Below are 19,355 nucleotides of genomic sequence, written 5' to 3'. Positions count from 1 at the left end.
TTCAGACGGTGGTATGGGTGTTCAGAACGTGATATGGGTGTTCAGAAGGTGCTATGGGTGTTCAGAATGAGCTATGGCTGTTTAGAAGGTGCTATGGGTGCTCAGAAGGTGCTATGGGTGTTCAGAAGTTGCTATGGGTGTTTAGAAGGTGCTGTGGGTGTTCAGAAGGTGGTATGGGTGTTCAGAAGGGGCTATGGGTGTTTAGAAGGTGCTATGGGTGTTTAGAAGGTGCTATGGGTGTTCAGAAGGTTCTATGCGTGTTTAGAAGGTGCTATGGGTGTTCAGAAGGTGCTATGGGTGTTTAGAAAGTGCTATAGGTGTTTAGAAGGGGCTATGGGTGTTCAGAAGTTGCTATGGGTGTTCAGAACGTGCTAGGGTGTTTAGAAGGTGCTGTGGGTGTTCAGAAGGTGCTGTGGTTGCTCAGAAGATGCTATGAGTGTTCAGACGGTGCTATGGGTGCTCAGAAAGTGCTATCGGTGTTCAGAAGGTGCTATATTTGTTCAGAAGGTGCTATGTGTGTTTAGAAGGTGCTACGGGTGTTAAGAAGGTGCTCTGGGTGTTCAGAAGCTGCTATGGGTGTTCAGAAGGTGCTATGGGTGTTTAGAAGGTGCTATGGGAGTTTAGAAGGTGCTATGGGTTTTTAGAAGGTGCTATGGGTGTTTAGAAGGTGCTGAAGGTTCTCACAAGGTGCTATGGGTGTTCAGAAGGTGCTATGCGTGTTTAGAAGGTGCTATGGCTGTTTAGAAGGCGCTATGGGTACTCAGAAGGTGCTATGGGTGTTCAGAAGGTGATATGGGTGTTCGGAAGGTCCTATGGGTGTTTAGAAAGTGCTATGGGTGTTCAGTAGGTGCTATGGGTGTTCAGACGGTGGTATGGGTGTTCAGAACGTTATATGGGTGTTCAGAAGGTGCTATGGGTGTTTAGAAGGAGCTATGGGTGTTTAGAAGGTGCTATGGGTGTTCAGAAGGTGCTATGCGTGTTTAGAAGGTGCTTATGGCTGTTTAGAAGGTGCTATGGGTCCTCAGAAGGTTCTATGGGTGTTCAGAAGGTGTTTTGGGTGTTCAGTAGGTGCTATGGGTGTTCAGACGGTGGTATGGGTGTTCAGAACGTGCTATGGGTGTTCAGAAGGAGCAATGGGTGCTTAGAAGGTGCTATGGGTGTTTAGAAGGTACTATGGGTGTTTAGAAGGTACTATGGGTGCTTAGAAGGTGCTATGGGTGTTTAGAAGGTACTATGGGTGTTTAGAAGGTGCTATGGGTGTTCAGAAGGTGCTATGGGTGTTGAGACGTTGCTATAGGTGTTTAGAAGGTGCTATGGGTGTACAGAAGGGGCTATCGGTGTTTAGAAGGTGCTCTGGGTGTTTCAAAGGTACTATGGGTGTTCATTAGGAGCTATGGGTGTTTAGAAGGTGCTATGGTTGTTCAGAAGGTGCTATGGGTGCTCAGAAGGTGCTATGGTTGTTCAGAAGTTGCTATGGGTGTTTAGAAGGTGCTGTGGGTGTTCAGAAGGTGGTATGGGTGTTCATAAGGGGCTATGGGTGTTTAGAAGGTGCTATGGGTGTTCAGTAGGTGCTATGGGTGTTCAGAAGGAGCTATGGGTGTTTAGAAGGTGCTATGGGTGTTCAGAAGGTGCTATGGGTGTTGAGAAGTGGCTATGGGTGTTTAGAAGGTGCTATGGGTGTACAGAAGGGGCTATCGGTGTTTAGAAGGTGCTCTGGGTGTTTCGAAGGTGCTATGGGTGTTCAGAAGGGGCAATTGGTGCCTAGAAGGTACTATGGGTGTTTAGAAGGTGCTATGGGTGTTTTGAAGGTGCTGAAGGTTCTCAGAAGGTGCTATGGGTGTTCATTAGGAGCTATGGGTGTTGAGAAGGTGCTATGGGTGTTCAGAAGGTGCTATGGGTGCTCAGAACGTGCTATGGGTGTTCAGAAGGTGCTATGGGTGTTCAGAAGGGGCAATGGGTGTTTAGAAGGTGTTTTGGGTGTTCAGTAGGTGCTATGGGTGTTCAGACGGTGGTATGGGTGTTCAGAACGTGATATGGGTGTTCAGAAGGTGCTATGGGTGTTCAGAATGAGCTATGGCTGTTTAGAAGGTGCTATGGGTGCTCAGAAGGTGCTATGGGTGTTCAGAAGTTGCTATGGGTGTTTAGAAGGTGCTGTGGGTGTTCAGAAGGTGGTATGGGTGTTCAGAAGGGGCTATGGGTGTTTAGAAGGTGCTATGGGTGTTTAGAAGGTGCTATGGGTGTTCAGAAGGTTCTATGCGTGTTTAGAAGGTGCTATGGGTGTTCAGAAGGTGCTATGGGTGTTTAGAAAGTGCTATAGGTGTTTAGAAGGGGCTATGGGTGTTCAGAAGTTGCTATGGGTGTTCAGAACGTGCTAGGGTGTTTAGAAGGTGCTGTGGGTGTTCAGAAGGTGCTGTGGTTGCTCAGAAGATGCTATGAGTGTTCAGACGGTGCTATGGGTGCTCAGAAAGTGCTATCGGTGTTCAGAAGGTGCTATATTTGTTCAGAAGGTGCTATGTGTGTTTAGAAGGTGCTACGGGTGTTAAGAAGGTGCTCTGGGTGTTCAGAAGCTGCTATGGGTGTTCAGAAGGTGCTATGGGTGTTTAGAAGGTGCTATGGGAGTTTAGAAGGTGCTATGGGTTTTTAGAAGGTGCTATGGGTGTTTAGAAGGTGCTGAAGGTTCTCACAAGGTGCTATGGGTGTTCAGAAGGTGCTATGCGTGTTTAGAAGGTGCTATGGCTGTTTAGAAGGCGCTATGGGTACTCAGAAGGTGCTATGGGTGTTCAGAAGGTGATATGGGTGTTCGGAAGGTCCTATGGGTGTTTAGAAAGTGCTATGGGTGTTCAGTAGGTGCTATGGGTGTTCAGACGGTGGTATGGGTGTTCAGAACGTGATATGGGTGTTCAGAAGGTGCTATGGGTGTTTAGAAGGAGCTATGGGTGTTTAGAAGGTGCTATGGGTGTTCAGAAGGTGCTATGCGTGTTTAGAAGGTGCTTATGGCTGTTTAGAAGGTGCTATGGGTCCTCAGAAGGTTCTATGGGTGTTCAGAAGGTGTTTTGGGTGTTCAGTAGGTGCTATGGGTGTTCAGACGGTGGTATGGGTGTTCAGAACGTGCTATGGGTGTTCAGAAGGAGCAATGGGTGCTTAGAAGGTGCTATGGGTGTTTAGAAGGTACTATGGGTGTTTAGAAGGTACTATGGGTGCTTAGAAGGTGCTATGGGTGTTTAGAAGGTACTATGGGTGTTTAGAAGGTGCTATGGGTGTTCAGAAGGTGCTATGGGTGTTGAGACGTTGCTATAGGTGTTTAGAAGGTGCTATGGGTGTACAGAAGGGGCTATCGGTGTTTAGAAGGTGCTCTGGGTGTTTCAAAGGTACTATGGGTGTTCATTAGGAGCTATGGGTGTTTAGAAGGTGCTATGGTTGTTCAGAAGGTGCTATGGGTGCTCAGAAGGTGCTATGGTTGTTCAGAAGTTGCTATGGGTGTTTAGAAGGTGCTGTGGGTGTTCAGAAGGTGGTATGGGTGTTCATAAGGGGCTATGGGTGTTTAGAAGGTGCTATGGGTGTTCAGTAGGTGCTATGGGTGTTCAGAAGGAGCTATGGGTGTTTAGAAGGTGCTATGGGTGTTCAGAAGGTGCTATGGGTGTTGAGAAGTGGCTATGGGTGTTTAGAAGGTGCTATGGGTGTACAGAAGGGGCTATCGGTGTTTAGAAGGTGCTCTGGGTGTTTCGAAGGTGCTATGGGTGTTCAGAAGGGGCAATTGGTGCCTAGAAGGTACTATGGGTGTTTAGAAGGTGCTATGGGTGTTTTGAAGGTGCTGAAGGTTCTCAGAAGGTGCTATGGGTGTTCATTAGGAGCTATGGGTGTTGAGAAGGTGCTATGGGTGTTCAGAAGGTGCTATGGGTGCTCAGAACGTGCTATGGGTGTTCAGAAGGAGCAATGGGTGCTTAGAAGGTGCTATGGGTGTTTAGAAGGTACTATGGGTGTTTAGAAGGTACTATGGGTGCTTAGAAGGTGCTATGGGTGTTTAGAAGGTACTATGGGTGTTTAGAAGGTGCTATGGGTGTTCAGAAGGTGCTATGGGTGTTGAGACGTTGCTATAGGTGTTTAGAAGGTGCTATGGGTGTACAGAAGGGGCTATCGGTGTTTAGAAGGTGCTCTGGGTGTTTCAAAGGTACTATGGGTGTTCATTAGGAGCTATGGGTGTTTAGAAGGTGCTATGGTTGTTCAGAAGGTGCTATGGGTGCTCAGAAGGTGCTATGGTTGTTCAAAAGTTGCTATGGGTGTTTAGAAGGTGCTGTGGGTGTTCAGAAGGTGGTATGGGTGTTCATAAGGGGCTATGGGTGTTTAGAAGGTGCTATGGGTGTTCAGTAGGTGCTATGGGTGTTCAGAAGGAGCTATGGGTGTTTAGAAGGTGCTATGGGTGTTCAGAAGGTGCTATGGGTGTTGAGAAGTGGCTATGGGTGTTTAGAAGGTGCTATGGGTGTACAGAAGGGGCTATCGGTGTTTAGAAGGTGCTCTGGGTGTTTCGAAGGTGCTATGGGTGTTCAGAAGGGGCAATTGGTGCCTAGAAGGTACTATGGGTGTTTAGAAGGTGCTATGGGTGTTTTGAAGGTGCTGAAGGTTCTCAGAAGGTGCTATGGGTGTTCATTAGGAGCTATGGGTGTTGAGAAGGTGCTATGGGTGTTCAGAAGGTGCTATGGGTGCTCAGAAGGTGCTATGGGTGTTCAGAAGTTGCTCTGGGTGTTTAGAAGGTGCTGTGGGTGTTAAGAAGGTGGTATGGGTGTTCAGAAGGGGCTATGGGTGTTTAGAAGGTGCTATGGGTGTTTCGAAGGTGCTATGGGTGTTCAGAAGGGGCAATGGGTGTTTAGAAGGTGTTATGGGTGTTCAGAAGGTGCTATGGGTGTTCAGAAGATGCTATGGGTGTTCACAAGGATCTATGGGTGTTTATAAGGTGCTATGGTGTTAAGAAGGTGCTATGGGTGTTTAGAACGTGGTTTGGGTGTTCAGAAGGTGCTATGGGTGTTTAGAAGGTGCTATGGGTGTTCAGAAGGTGCTCTGGGTGTTCAGAAGGTGCTATGGGTGTTCAGAATGTGCTATGGGTGTTTGGAAGGTGTTTTGGGTGTTCAGTAGGTGCTATGGGTGTTCATTTGGGAGCTATGGGTGTTCAGAAGGAGCTATGGGTGTTTTGAAGGTGCTATGGGTGTTCAGAAGGCGCTATGGGTGCTCAGAAGGTGCTATGGGTGTTTAGAAGGTGCAATGGGTGTTAGAAGGTGCTATGGGTGTTTAGAAGGTACTATGGGTGTTTAGAAGGTGCTATGGGTGTTCAGAGGGTCCTATAGGTGTTTAGAAGGTGCTATGGGTGTTTGAAAGGTGCTACGGGTGTTTAGAAGGTGCTCTGGGTTTTCAGAAGCTGCTATGTGTGTTCAGAAGGGCTATGGGTGTTTAGAAGGTGCAATGGGTGTTTAGAAGGTGCTATGGGTGTTCAGAAGGTTCTATGCATGTTTAGAAGGTGCTATGGGTGTTCAGAAGGTGCTATGGGTGTTTAGAAGGTGCTATGGGTGTTTAGAAGGTGCTATGGGTGTTCAGAAGGTTCTATGCGTGTTTAGAAGGTGCTATGGGTGTTCAGAAGGTGCTATGGTTGTTTAGAAGGTGCTATAGGTGTTTAGAAGGGGCTATGGGTGTTCAGAAGTTGCTATGGGTGTTCAGAACGTGCTAGGGTGTTTAGAAGGTGCTGTGGGTGTTCAGAAGGTGCTATGGTTGCTCAGAAGATGCTATGAGTGTTCAGACGGTGCTATGGGTGCTCAGAAGGTGCTATCGGTGTTCAGAAGGTGCTATATGTGTTCAGAAGGTGCTATGTGTGTTTAGAAGGTGCTACGGGTGTTAAGAAGGTGCTCTGGGTGTTCAGAAGCTGCTATGGGTGTTCAGAAGGTGCTATGGGTGTTTAGAAGGTGCTATGGGAGTTTAGAAGGTGCTATGGGTTTTTAGAAGGTGCTATGGGTGTTTATAAGGTGCTATGGGTGTTTAGAAGGTGCTATGGGTACTCAGAAGGTGCTATGGGTGTACAGAAGGTGCTATGGGTGTTCGGAAGGTCCTATGGGTGTTTAGAAAGTGCTATGGGTGTTCAGTAGGTGCTATGGGTGTTCAGACGGTGGTATGGGTGTTCAGAACGTGATATGGGTGTTCAGAAGGTGCTATGGGTGTTCAGAAGGAGCTATGGGTGTTTAGAAGGTGCTATGGGTGTTCATAAGGTGCTATGGGTGTTGAGACGTTGCTATGGGTGTTTAGAAGGTGCTATGGGTGTACAGAAGGGGCTATCGGTGTTTAGAAAGTGCTCTGGGTGTTTCAAAGGTGCTATGGGTGTTCAGAAGGGGCAATGGGTGCTTAGAAGGTACTATGGGTGTTTAGAAGGTGCTATGGGTGTTTTGAAGGTGCTGAAGGTTCTCAGAAGGTGCTATGGGTGTTCATTAGGAGCTATGGGTGTTTAGAAGGTGCTATTGTTGTTCAGAAGGTGCTATGGGTGCTCAGAAGGTGCTATGGGTGTTCAGAAGTTGTTATGGTTGTTTAGAAGGTGCTGTGGGTGTTCAGAAGGTGCTATGGTTGCTCAGAAGATGCTATGAGTGTTCAGACGGTGCTATGGGTGCTCAGAAGGTGCTATCGGTGTTCAGAAGGTGCTATATGTGTTCAGAAGGTGCTATGTGTGTTTAGAAGGTGCTACGGGTGTTAAGAAGGTGCTCTGGGTGTTCAGAAGCTGCTATGGGTGTTCAGAAGGTGCTATGGGTGTTTAGAAGGTGCTATGGGAGTTTAGAACGTGCTATGGGTTTTTAGAAGGTGCTATGGGTGTTTAGAAGGTGCTATGGGTGTTTAGAAGGTGCTATGGGTACTCAGAAGGTGCTATGGGTGTACAGAAGGTGCTATGGGTGTTCGGAAGGTCCTATGGGTGTTTAGAAAGTGCTATGGGTGTTCAGTAGGTGCTATGGGTGTTCAGACGGTGGTATGGGTGTTCAGAACGTGATATGGGTGTTCAGAAGGTGCTATGGGTGTTCAGAAGGAGCTATGGGTGTTTAGAAGGTGCTATGGGTGTTCATAAGGTGCTATGGGTGTTGAGACGTTGCTATGGGTGTTTAGAAGGTGCTATGGGTGTACAGAAGGGGCTATCGGTGTTTAGAAAGTGCTCTGGGTGTTTCAAAGGTGCTATGGGTGTTCAGAAGGGGCAATGGGTGCTTAGAAGGTACTATGGGTGTTTAGAAGGTGCTATGGGTGTTTTGAAGGTGCTGAAGGTTCTCAGAAGGTGCTATGGGTGTTCATTAGGAGCTATGGGTGTTTAGAAGGTGCTATTGTTGTTCAGAAGGTGCTATGGGTGCTCAGAAGGTGCTATGGGTGTTTAGAAGGTGCTATAGGTGTTTAGAAGGGGCTATGGGTGTTCAGAAGTTGCTATGGGTGTTCAGAACGTGCTAGGGTGTTTACAAGGTGCTGTGGGTGTTCAGAAGGTGCTATGGTTGCTCAGAAGATGCTATGAGTGTTCAGACGGTGCTATGGGTGCTCAGAAGGTGCTATCGGTGTTCAGAAGGTGCTATATGTGTTCAGAAGGTGCTATGTGTGTTTAGAAGGTGCTACGGGTGTTAAGAAGGTGCTCTGGGTGTTCAGAAGCTGCTATGGGTGTTCAGAAGGTGCTATGGGTGTTTAGAAGGTGCTATGGGAGTTTAGAAGGTGCTATGGGTTTTTAGAAGGTGCTATGGGTGTTTAGAAGGTGCTATGGGTGTTTAGAAGGTGCTATGGGTACTCAGAAGGTGCTATGGGTGTACAGAAGGTGCTATGGGTGTTCGGAAGGTCCTATGGGTGTTTAGAAAGTGCTATGGGTGTTCAGTAGGTGCTATGGGTGTTCAGACGGTGGTATGGGTGTTCAGAACGTGATATGGGTGTTCAGAAGGTGCTATGGGTGTTCAGAAGGAGCTATGGGTGTTTAGAAGGTGCTATGGGTGTTCATAAGGTGCTATGGGTGTTGAGACGTTGCTATGGGTGTTTAGAAGGTGCTATGGGTGTACAGAAGGGGCTATCGGTGTTTAGAAAGTGCTCTGGGTGTTTAAAAGGTGCTATGGGTGTTCAGAAGGGGCAATGGGTGCTTAGAAGGTACTATGGGTGTTTAGAAGGTGCTATGGGTGTTTTGAAGGTGCTGAAGGTTCTCAGAAGGTGCTATGGGTGTTCATTAGGAGCTATGGGTGTTTAGAAGGTGCTATTGTTGTTCAGAAGGTGCTATGGGTGCTCAGAAGGTGCTATGGGTGTTCAGAAGTTGCTATGGTTGTTTAGAAGGTGCTGTGGGTGTTCAGAAGGTGGTATGGGTGTTCAGAAGGGGCTATGGGTGTTTAGAAGGTGCTATGGGTGTTTCGAAGGTGCTATGGGTGTTCAGAAGGGGCAATGGGTGTTTAGAAGGTGGTTTGGGTGTTCAGTAGGTGCTATGGGTGTTCAGACGGTGGTATGGGTGTTCAGAACGTGATATGGGTGTTCAGAAGGTGCTATGGGTGTTCAGAATGAGCTATGGCTGTTTAGAAGGTGCTATGGGTGCTCAGAAGGTGCTATGGGTGTTCAGAAGTTGCTATGGGTGTTTAGAAGGTGCTGTGGGTGTTCAGAAGGTGGTATGGGTGTTCAGAAGGGGCTATGGGTGTTTAGAAGGTGCTATGGGTGTTTCGAAGGTGCTATGGGTGTTCAGAAGGGGCAATGGGTGTTTAGAAGGTGTTTTGGGTGTTCAGTAGGTGCTATGGGTGTTCAGACGGTGGAATGGGTGTTCAGAACGTGATATGGGTGTTCAGAAGGTGCTATGGGTGTTCAGAATGAGCTATGGCTGTTTAGAAGGTGCTATGGGTGTACAGAAGGGGCTATCGGTGTTTAGAAGGTGCTCTGGGTGTTTCGAAGGTGCTATGGGTGTTCAGAAGGGGCAATGGGTGCTTAGAAGGTACTATGGGTGTTTAGAAGGTGCTATGGGTGTTTGGAAGGTGCTGAAGGTTCTCAGAAGGTGCTATGGGTGTTCATTAGGAGCTATGGGTGTTTAGAAGGTGCTATGGGTGTTCAGAAGGTGCTATGGGTGCTCAGAAGGTGCTATGGGTCTTCAGAAGTTGCTATGGGTGTTTAGAAGGTGCTGTGGGTGTTAAGAAGGTGGTATGGGTGTTCAGAAGGGGCTATGGGTGTTTAGAAGGTACTATGGGTGTTCAGAAGGTGCTATGGGTGCTCAAGACGTGCTATGGGTGTTCATAAGGTGCTATGGGTGTTCAGAAGGTTCTATGGATGTTCAGAAGGTGCTATGGGTGTTCAGAAGGTGCTATGGGTGTTTAGAAGGTGCTATGGGTGTTCAGAAGGTGCTATGGGTGTTCAGAACGTGCTATGGGTGTTTAGAAGGTGCTATGGGTGTTCAGAAGGTTCTATGGATGTTCAGAAGGTGCTATGGGTGTTCAGAACGTGCTATGGGGGCTCAGAAGGTGCTATGGGTGTTCAGAAGGTGCTATAGGTGTTCAGAAGGTGCTATGGGTATTTAAAAGGTGATATGGGTGTTAGAAGGTGCTATGGGTGTTTAGAAGTTGCTATGGGTGTTCAGAAGGTGCTTTGGGTGTTTAGAAGGTGCTATGGGTGTTCAGAAGGTTCTATGGGTGTTCAGAAGGTGCTATGGGTGTTCAGAAGGTGCTATGGGTTCTTAGAAGGTGCTGTGGGTGTTCAGAAGGTGCTATAGGTGTTCAGAAGGCGCTATGGGTGTTTAGAAGGTGCTACGGGTGTTTAGAAGGTGCTCTGGGTGTTCAGAAGCTGCTGTGGGTGTTCATAAGGCGCTATGAGTGTTCAGAAGGTGCTATGGGTGTTTAGAAGGTGCTATGGGTGTTCAGAAGGTTGTATGGGTGTTCAGAAGGTGCTGTGGGTGTTCAGAAGGTTCTATTGGTTTTTATAAGGTGCTATGGGTGTTCAGAAGGTGCTATGGGTGTTTAGAAGGTGCTATGGGTGTTAGAAGGTGCTATGGGTGTTTCCAAGGTGCTATGGGTGTTCAGAGGGTCCTATAGGTGTTTAGAAGGTGCTATGGGTGTTTGAAAGGTGCTACGGGTGTTTAGAAGGTGCTCTGGGTTTTCAGAAGCTGCTATGTGTGTTAAGAAGGTGCTATGGGTGTTTAGAAGGTGCAATGGGTGTTTAGAAGGTGCTATGGGTGTTCAGAAGGTTCTATGCATGTTTAGAAGGTGCTATGGGTGTTCAGAAGGTGCTATGGGTGTTTAGAAGGTGCTATGGGTGTTTAGAAGGTGCTATGGGTGTTCAGAAGGTGCTATGGGTGTTTAGAAGGTGCTATAGGTGTTTAGAAGGGGCTATGGGTGTTCAGAAGTTGCTATGGGTGTTCAGAACGTGCTAGGGTGTTTAGAAGGTGCTGTGGGTGTTCAGAAGGTGCTGTGGTTGCTCAGAAGATGCTATGAGTGTTCAGACGGTGCTATGGGTGCTCAGAAGGTGCTATCGGTGTTCAGAAGGTGCTATATTTGTTCAGAAGGTGCTATGTGTGTTTAGAAGGTGCTACGGGTGTTAAGAAGGTGCTCTGGGTGTTCAGAAGCTGCTATGGGTGTTCAGAAGGTGCTATGGGTGTTTAGAAGGTGCTATGGGAGTTTAGAAGGTGCTATGGGTTTTTAGAAGGTGCTATGGGTGTTTAGAAGGTGCTATGGGTGTTTAGAAGGTGCTATGGGTACTCAGAAGGTGCTATGGGTGTACAGAAGGTGCTATGGGTGTTCGGAAGGTCCTATGGGTGTTTAGAAAGTGCTATGTGTGTTCAGTATGTGCTATGGGTGTTCAGACGGTGGTATGGGTGTTCAGAACGTGATATGGGTGTTCAGAAGGTGCTATGGGTGTTCAGAAGGAGCTATGGGTGTTTAGAAGGTGCTATGGGTGTTCAGAAGGTGCTATGGGTGTTGAGACGTTGCTATGGGTGTTTAGAAGGTGCTATGGGTGTACAGAAGGGGCTATCGGTGTTTAGAAGGTGCTCTGGGTGTTTCAAAGGTGCTATGGGTGTTCAGAAGGGGCAATGGGTGCTTAGAAGGTACTATGGGTGTTTAGAAGGTGCTATGGGTGTTTTGAAGGTGCTGAAGGTTCTCAGAAGGTGCTATGGGTGTTCATTAGGAGCTATGGGTGTTTAGAAGGTGCTATTGTTGTTCAGAAGGTGCTATGGGTGCTCAGAAGGTGCTATGGGTGTTCAGAAGGTGCTATGGGTGTTCAGAAGTAGCTATGGGTGTTTAGAAGGTGCTATGGGTGTTCAGAAGGTGCTATGGGTGTTGAGACGTTGCTATGGGTGTTTAGAAGGTGCTATGGGTGTACAGAAGGGGCTATCGGTGTTTAGAAGGTGCTCTGGGTGTTTCAAAGGTGCTATGGGTGTTCAGAAGGGGCAATGGGTGCTTAGAAGGTACTATGGGTGTTTAGAAGGTGCTATGGGTGTTTTGAAGGTGCTGAAGGTTCTCAGAAGGTGCTATGGGTGTTCATTAGGAGCTATGGGTGTTTAGAAGGTGCTATTGTTGTTCAGAAGGTGCTATGGGTGCTCAGAAGGTGCTATGGGTGTTCAGAAGTTGCTATGGGTGTTTAGAAGGTGCTGTGGGTTTTCAGAACGTGGTATAGGTGTTCAGAAGGGGCTATGGGTGTTTAGAAGGTGCTATGGGTGTTTCGAAGGTGCTATGGGTGTTCAGAAGGGGCAATGGGTGTTTAGAAGGTGTTTTGGGTGTTCAGTAGGTGCTATGGGTGTTCAGACGGTGGTATGGGTGTTCAGAACGTGATATGGGTGTTCAGAAGGTGCTATGGGTGTTCAGAATGAGCTATGGCTGTTTAGAAGGTGCTATGGGTGCTCAGAAGGTGCTATGGGTGTTCAGAAGTTGCTATGGGTGTTTAGAAGGTGCTGTGGGTGTTCAGAAGGTGGTATGGGTGTTCAGAAGGGGCTATGGGTGTTTAGAAGGTGCTATGGGTGTTTAGAAGGTGCTATGGGTGTTCAGAAGGTTCTATGCGTGTTTAGAAGGTGCTATGGGTGTTCAGAAGGTGCTATGGGTGTTTAGAAAGTGCTATAGGTGTTTAGAAGGGGCTATGGGTGTTCAGAAGTTGCTATGGGTGTTCAGAACGTGCTAGGGTGTTTAGAAGGTGCTGTGGGTGTTCAGAAGGTGCTGTGGTTGCTCAGAAGATGCTATGAGTGTTCAGACGGTGCTATGGGTGCTCAGAAAGTGCTATCGGTGTTCAGAAGGTGCTATATTTGTTCAGAAGGTGCTATGTGTGTTTAGAAGGTGCTACGGGTGTTAAGAAGGTGCTCTGGGTGTTCAGAAGCTGCTATGGGTGTTCAGAAGGTGCTATGGGTGTTTAGAAGGTGCTATGGGAGTTTAGAAGGTGCTATGGGTTTTTAGAAGGTGCTATGGGTGTTTAGAAGGTGCTATGGGTGTTTAGAAGGTGCTATGGGTACTCAGAAGGTGCTATGGGTGTACAGAAGGTGCTATGGGTGTTCGGAAGGTCCTATGGGTGTTTAGAAAGTGCTATGTGTGTTCAGTATGTGCTATGGGTGTTCAGACGGTGGTATGGGTGTTCAGAACGTGATATGGGTGTTCAGAAGGTGGTATGGGTGTTCAGAAGGAGCTATGGGTGTTTAGAAGGTGCTATGCGTGTTCAGAAGGTGCTATGGGTGTTGAGACGTTGCTATGGGTGTTTAGAAGGTGCTATGGGTGTACAGAAGGGGCTATCGGTGTTTAGAAGGTGCTCTGGGTGTTTCAAAGGTGCTATGGGTGTTCAGAAGGGGCAATGGGTGCTTAGAAGGTACTATGGGTGTTTAGAAGGTGCTATGGGTGTTTTGAAGGTGCTGAAGGTTCTCAGAAGGTGCTATGGGTGTTCATTAGGAGCTATGGGTGTTTAGAAGGTGCTATTGTTGTTCAGAAGGTGCTATGGGTGCTCAGAAGGTGCTATGGGTGTTCAGAAGTTGCTATGGGTGTTTAGAAGGTGCTGTGGGTGTTCAGAACGTGGTATGGGTGTTCAGAAGGGGCTATGGGTGTTTAGAACGTGATATGGGTGTTCAGAAGGTGCTATGGGTGTTCAGAATGAGCTATGTCTGTTTAGAAGGTGCTATGGGTGCTCAGAAGGTGCTATGGGTGTTCAGAAGTTGCTATGGGTGTTTAGAAGGTGCTGTGGGTGTTCAGAAGGTGGTATGGGTGTTCAGAAGGGGCTATGGGTGTTTAGAAGGTGCTATGGGTGTTTCGAAGGTGCTATGGGTGTTCAGAAGGGGCAATGGGTGTTTAGAAAGTGTTTTGGGTGTTCAGTAGGTGCTATGGGTGTTCAGACGGTGGAATGGGTGTTCAGAACGTGATATGGGTGTTCAGAAGGTGCTATGGGTGTTCAAAATGAGCTATGGCTGTTTAGAAGGTGCTATCGGTGTACAGAAGGGGCTATCGGTGTTTAAAAGGTGCTCTGGGTGTTTCGAAGGTGCTATGGGTGTTCAGAAGGGGCAATGGGTGCTTAGAAGGTACTATGGGTGTTTAGAAGGTGCTATGGGTGTTTGGAAGGTGCTGAAGGTTCTCAGAAGGTGCTATGGGTGTTCATTAGGAGCTATGGGTGTTTAGAAGGTGCTATGGGTGTTCAGAAGGTGCTATGGGTGCTCAGAAGGTGCTATGGGTGTTCAGAAGTTGCTATGGGTGTTTAGAAGGTGCTGTGGGTGTTAAGAAGGTGGTATGGGTGTTCAGAAGGGGCTATGGGTGTTTAGAAGGTGCTATGGGTGTTCAGAAGGTTTTATGGGTGTTCAGAAGGTGCTGTGGGTGTTCAGAAGGATCTATGGGTTTTTATAAGGTGCTATGGGTGTTCAGAAGGTGCTATGGGTGTTTAGAAGGTGCTATGGGTGTTAGAAGGTGCTATGGGTGTTTCGAAGGTGCTATGGGTGTTCAGAGGGTCCTATAGGTGTTTAGAAGGTGCTATGGGTGTTTGAAAGGTGCTACGGGTGTTTAGAAGGTGCTCTGGGTTTTCAGAAGCTGCTATGTGTGTTAAGAAGGTGCTATGGGTGTTTAGAAGGTGCAATGGGTGTTTAGAAGGTGCTATGGGTGTTCAGAAGGTTCTATGCATGTTTAGAAGGTGCTATGGGTGTTCAGAAGGTGCTATGGGTGTTTAGAAGGTGCTATGGGTGTTTAGAAGGTGCTATGGGTGTTCAGAAGGTTCTATGCGTGTTTAGAAGGTGCTATGGGTGTTCAGAAGGTGCTATGGGTGTTTAGAAGGTGCTATAGGTGTTTAGAAGGGGCTATGGGTGTTCAGAAGTTGCTATGGGTGTTCAGAACGTGCTAGGGGGTTTAGAAGGTGCTGTGGGTGTTCAGAAGGTGCTGTGGTTGCTCAGAAGATGCTATGAGTGTTCAGACGGTGCAATGGGTGCTCAGAAGGTGCTATCGGTGTTCAGAAGGTGCTATATTTGTTCAGAAGGTGCTATGTGTGTTTAGAAGGTGCTACGGGTGTTAAGAAGGTGCTCTGGGTGTTCAGAAGCTGCTATGGGTGTTCAGAAGGTGCTATGGGTGTTTAGAAGGTGCTATGGGAGTTTAGAAGGTGCTATGGGTTTTTAGAAGGTGCTATGGGTGTTTAGAAGGTGCTATGGGTGTTTAGAAGGTGCTATGGGTACTCAGAAGGTGCTATGGGTGTACAGAAGGTGCTATGGGTGTTCGGAAGGTCCTATGGGTGTTTAGAAAGTGCTATGTGTGTTCAGTATGTGCTATGGGTGTTCAGACGGTGGTATGGGTGTTCAGAACGTGATATGGGTGTTCAGAAGGTGCTATGGGTGTTCAGAAGGAGCTATGGGTGTTTAGAAGGTGCTATGGGTGTTCAGAAGGTGCTATGGGTGTTGAGACGTTGCTATGGGTGTTTAGAAGGTGCTATGGGTGTACAGAAGGGGCTATCGGTGTTTAGAAGGTGCTCTGGGTGTTTCAAAGGTGCTATGGGTGTTCAGAAGGGGCAATGGGTGCTTAGAAGGTACTATGGGTGTTTAGAAGGTGCTATGGGTGTTTTGAAGGTGCTGAAGGTTCTCAGAAGGTGCTATGGGTGTTCATTAGGAGCTATGGGTGTTTAGAAGGTGCTATTGTTGTTCAGAAGGTGCTATGGGTGCTCAGAAGGTGCTATGGGTGTTCAGAAGTTGCTATGGGTGTTTAGAAGGTGCTGTGGGTGTTCAGAACGTGGTATGGGTGTTCAGAAGGGGCTATGGGTGTTTAGAAGGTGCTATGGGTGTTTCGAAGGTGCTATGGGTGTTCAGAAAGTGCTATGTGTGTTCAGTATGTGCTATGGGTGTTCAGACGGTGGTATGGGTGTTCAGAACGTGATATGGGTGTTCAGAAGGTGGTATGGGTGTTCAGAAGGAGCTATGGGTGTTTAGAAGGTGCTATGGGTGTTCAGAAGTTGCTATGGGTGTTTAGAAGGTGCTGTGGGTGTTAAGAAGGTGGTATGGGTGTTCAGAAGGGGCTATGGGTGTTTAGAAGGTACTATGGGTGTTCAGAAGGTGCTATGGGTGCTCAAGACGTGCTATGGGTGTTCATAAGGTGCTATGGGTGTTCAGAAGGTTCTATGGATGTTCAGAAGGTGCTATGGGTGTTCAGAAGGTGCTATGGGTGTTTAGAAGGTGCTATGGGTGTTCAGAAGGTGCTATGGGTGTTCAGAACGTGCTATGGGTGTTTAGAAGGTGCTATGGGTGTTCAGAAGGTTCTATGGATGTTCAGAAGGTGCTATGGGTGTTCAGAACGTGCTATGGGGGCTCAGAAGGTGCTATGGGTGTTCAGAAGGTGCTATAGGTGTTCAGAAGGTGCTATGGGTATTTAAAAGGTGATATGGGTGTTAGAAGGTGCTATGGGTGTTTAGAAGTTGCTATGGGTGTTCAGAAGGTGCTTTGGGTGTTTAGAAGGTGCTATGGGTGTTCAGAAGGTTCTATGGGTGTTCAGAAGGTGCTATGGGTGTTCAGAAGGTGCTATGGGTTCTTAGAAGGTGCTGTGGGTGTTCAGAAGGTGCTATAGGTGTTCAGAAGGCGCTATGGGTGTTTAGAAGGTGCTACGGGTGTTTAGAAGGTGCTCTGGGTGTTCAGAAGCTGCTGTGGGTGTTCATAAGGCGCTATGAGTGTTCAGAAGGTGCTATGGGTGTTTAGAAGGTGCTATGGGTGTTCAGAAGGTTGTATGGGTGTTCAGAAGGTGCTGTGGGTGTTCAGAAGGTTCTATTGGTTTTTATAAGGTGCTATGGGTGTTCAGAAGGTGCTATGGGTGTTTAGAAGGTGCTATGGGTGTTAGAAGGTGCTATGGGTGTTTCCAAGGTGCTATGGGTGTTCAGAGGGTCCTATAGGTGTTTAGAAGGTGCTATGGGTGTTTGAAAGGTGCTACGGGTGTTTAGAAGGTGCTCTGGGTTTTCAGAAGCTGCTATGTGTGTTAAGAAGGTGCTATGGGTGTTTAGAAGGTGCAATGGGTGTTTAGAAGGTGCTATGGGTGTTCAGAAGGTTCTATGCATGTTTAGAAGGTGCTATGGGTGTTCAGAAGGTGCTATGGGTGTTTAGAAGGTGCTATGGGTGTTTAGAAGGTGCTATGGGTGTTCAGAAGGTGCTATGGGTGTTTAGAAGGTGCTATAGGTGTTTAGAAGGGGCTATGGGTGTTCAGAAGTTGCTATGGGTGTTCAGAACGTGCTAGGGTGTTTAGAAGGTGCTGTGGGTGTTCAGAAGGTGCTGTGGTTGCTCAGAAGATGCTATGAGTGTTCAGACGGTGCTATGGGTGCTCAGAAGGTGCTATCGGTGTTCAGAAGGTGCTATATTTGTTCAGAAGGTGCTATGTGTGTTTAGAAGGTGCTACGGGTGTTAAGAAGGTGCTCTGGGTGTTCAGAAGCTGCTATGGGTGTTCAGAAGGTGCTATGGGTGTTTAGAAGGTGCTATGGGAGTTTAGAAGGTGCTATGGGTTTTTAGAAGGTGCTATGGGTGTTTAGAAGGTGCTATGGGTGTTTAGAAGGTGCTATGGGTACTCAGAAGGTGCTATGGGTGTACAGAAGGTGCTATGGGTGTTCGGAAGGTCCTATGGGTGTTTAGAAAGTGCTATGTGTGTTCAGTATGTGCTATGGGTGTTCAGACGGTGGTATGGGTGTTCAGAACGTGATATGGGTGTTCAGAAGGTGCTATGGGTGTTCAGAAGGAGCTATGGGTGTTTAGAAGGTGCTATGGGTGTTCAGAAGGTGCTATGGGTGTTGAGACGTTGCTATGGGTGTTTAGAAGGTGCTATGGGTGTACAGAAGGGGCTATCGGTGTTTAGAAGGTGCTCTGGGTGTTTCAAAGGTGCTATGGGTGTTCAGAAGGGGCAATGGGTGCTTAGAAGGTACTATGGGTGTTTAGAAGGTGCTATGGGTGTTTTGAAGGTGCTGAAGGTTCTCAGAAGGTGCTATGGGTGTTCATTAGGAGCTATGGGTGTTTAGAAGGTGCTATTGTTGTTCAGAAGGTGCTATGGGTGCTCAGAAGGTGCTATGGGTGTTCAGAAGGTGCTATGGGTGTTCAGAAGTAGCTATGGGTGTTTAGAAGGTGCTATGGGTGTTCAGAAGGTGCTATGGGTGTTGAGACGTTGCTATGGGTGTTTAGAAGGTGCTATGGGTGTACAGAAGGGGCTATCGGTGTTTAGAAGGTGCTCTGGGTGTTTCAAAGGTGCTATGGGTGTTCAGAAGGGGCAATGGGTGCTTAGAAGGTACTATGGGTGTTTAGAAGGTGCTATGGGTGTTTTGAAGGTGCTGAAGGTTCTCAGAAGGTGCTATGGGTGTTCATTAGGAGCTATGGGTGTTTAGAAGGTGCTATTGTTGTTCAGAAGGTGCTATGGGTGCTCAGAAGGTGCTATGGGTGTTCAGAAGTTGCTATGGGTGTTTAGAAGGTGCTGTGGGTTTTCAGAACGTGGTATAGGTGTTCAGAAGGGGCTATGGGTGTTTAGAAGGTGCTATGGGTGTTTCGAAGGTGCTATGGGTGTTCAGAAGGGGCAATGGGTGTTTAGAAGGTGTTTTGGGTGTTCAGTAGGTGCTATGGGTGTTCAGACGGTGGTATGGGTGTTCAGAACGTGATATGGGTGTTCAGAAGGTGCTATGGGTGTTCAGAATGAGCTATGGCTGTTTAGAAGGTGCTATGGGTGCTCAGAAGGTGCTATGGGTGTTCAGAAGTTGCTATGGGTGTTTAGAAGGTGCTGTGGGTGTTCAGAAGGTGGTATGGGTGTTCAGAAGGGGCTATGGGTGTTTAGAAGGTGCTATGGGTGTTTAGAAGGTGCTATGGGTGTTCAGAAGGTTCTATGCGTGTTTAGAAGGTGCTATGGGTGTTCAGAAGGTGCTATGGGTGTTTAGAAAGTGCTATAGGTGTTTAGAAGGGGCTATGGGTGTTCAGAAGTTGCTATGGGTGTTCAGAACGTGCTAGGGTGTTTAGAAGGTGCTGTGGGTGTTCAGAAGGTGCTGTGGTTGCTCAGAAGATGCTATGAGTGTTCAGACGGTGCTATGGGTGCTCAGAAAGTGCTATCGGTGTTCAGAAGGTGCTATATTTGTTCAGAAGGTGCTATGTGTGTTTAGAAGGTGCTACGGGTGTTAAGAAGGTGCTCTGGGTGTTCAGAAGCTGCTATGGGTGTTCAGAAGGTGCTATGGGTGTTTAGAAGGTGCTATGGGAGTTTAGAAGGTGCTATGGGTTTTTAGAAGGTGCTATGGGTGTTTAGAAGGTGCTATGGGTGTTTAGAAGGTGCTATGGGTACTCAGAAGGTGCTATGGGTGTACAGAAGGTGCTATGGGTGTTCGGAAGGTCCTATGGGTGTTTAGAAAGTGCTATGTGTGTTCAGTATGTGCTATGGGTGTTCAGACGGTGGTATGGGTGTTCAGAACGTGATATGGGTGTTCAGAAGGTGGTATGGGTGTTCAGAAGGAGCTATGGGTGTTTAGAAGGTGCTATGCGTGTTCAGAAGGTGCTATGGGTGTTGAGACGTTGCTATGGGTGTTTAGAAGGTGCTATGGGTGTACAGAAGGGGCTATCGGTGTTTAGAAGGTGCTCTGGGTGTTTCAAAGGTGCTATGGGTGTTCAGAAGGGGCAATGGGTGCTTAGAAGGTACTATGGGTGTTTAGAAGGTGCTATGGGTGTTTTGAAGGTGCTGAAGGTTCTCAGAAGGTGCTATGGGTGTTCATTAGGAGCTATGGGTGTTTAGAAGGTGCTATTGTTGTTCAGAAGGTGCTATGGGTGCTCAGAAGGTGCTATGGGTGTTCAGAAGTTGCTATGGGTGTTTAGAAGGTGCTGTGGGTGTTCAGAACGTGGTATGGGTGTTCAGAAGGGGCTATGGGTGTTTAGAACGTGATATGGGTGTTCAGAAGGTGCTATGGGTGTTCAGAATGAGCTATGTCTGTTTAGAAGG

Source organism: Petromyzon marinus, chromosome 10 (genome assembly GCF_048934315.1).
Source record: "Petromyzon marinus isolate PM22_M1 ecotype Great Lakes invasive population chromosome 10, UKy_Petmar_22M1.pri1.0, whole genome shotgun sequence".
NCBI lineage: Eukaryota > Metazoa > Chordata > Hyperoartia > Petromyzontiformes > Petromyzontidae > Petromyzon > Petromyzon marinus.
This window is presented reverse-complemented; position numbering follows the sequence as displayed.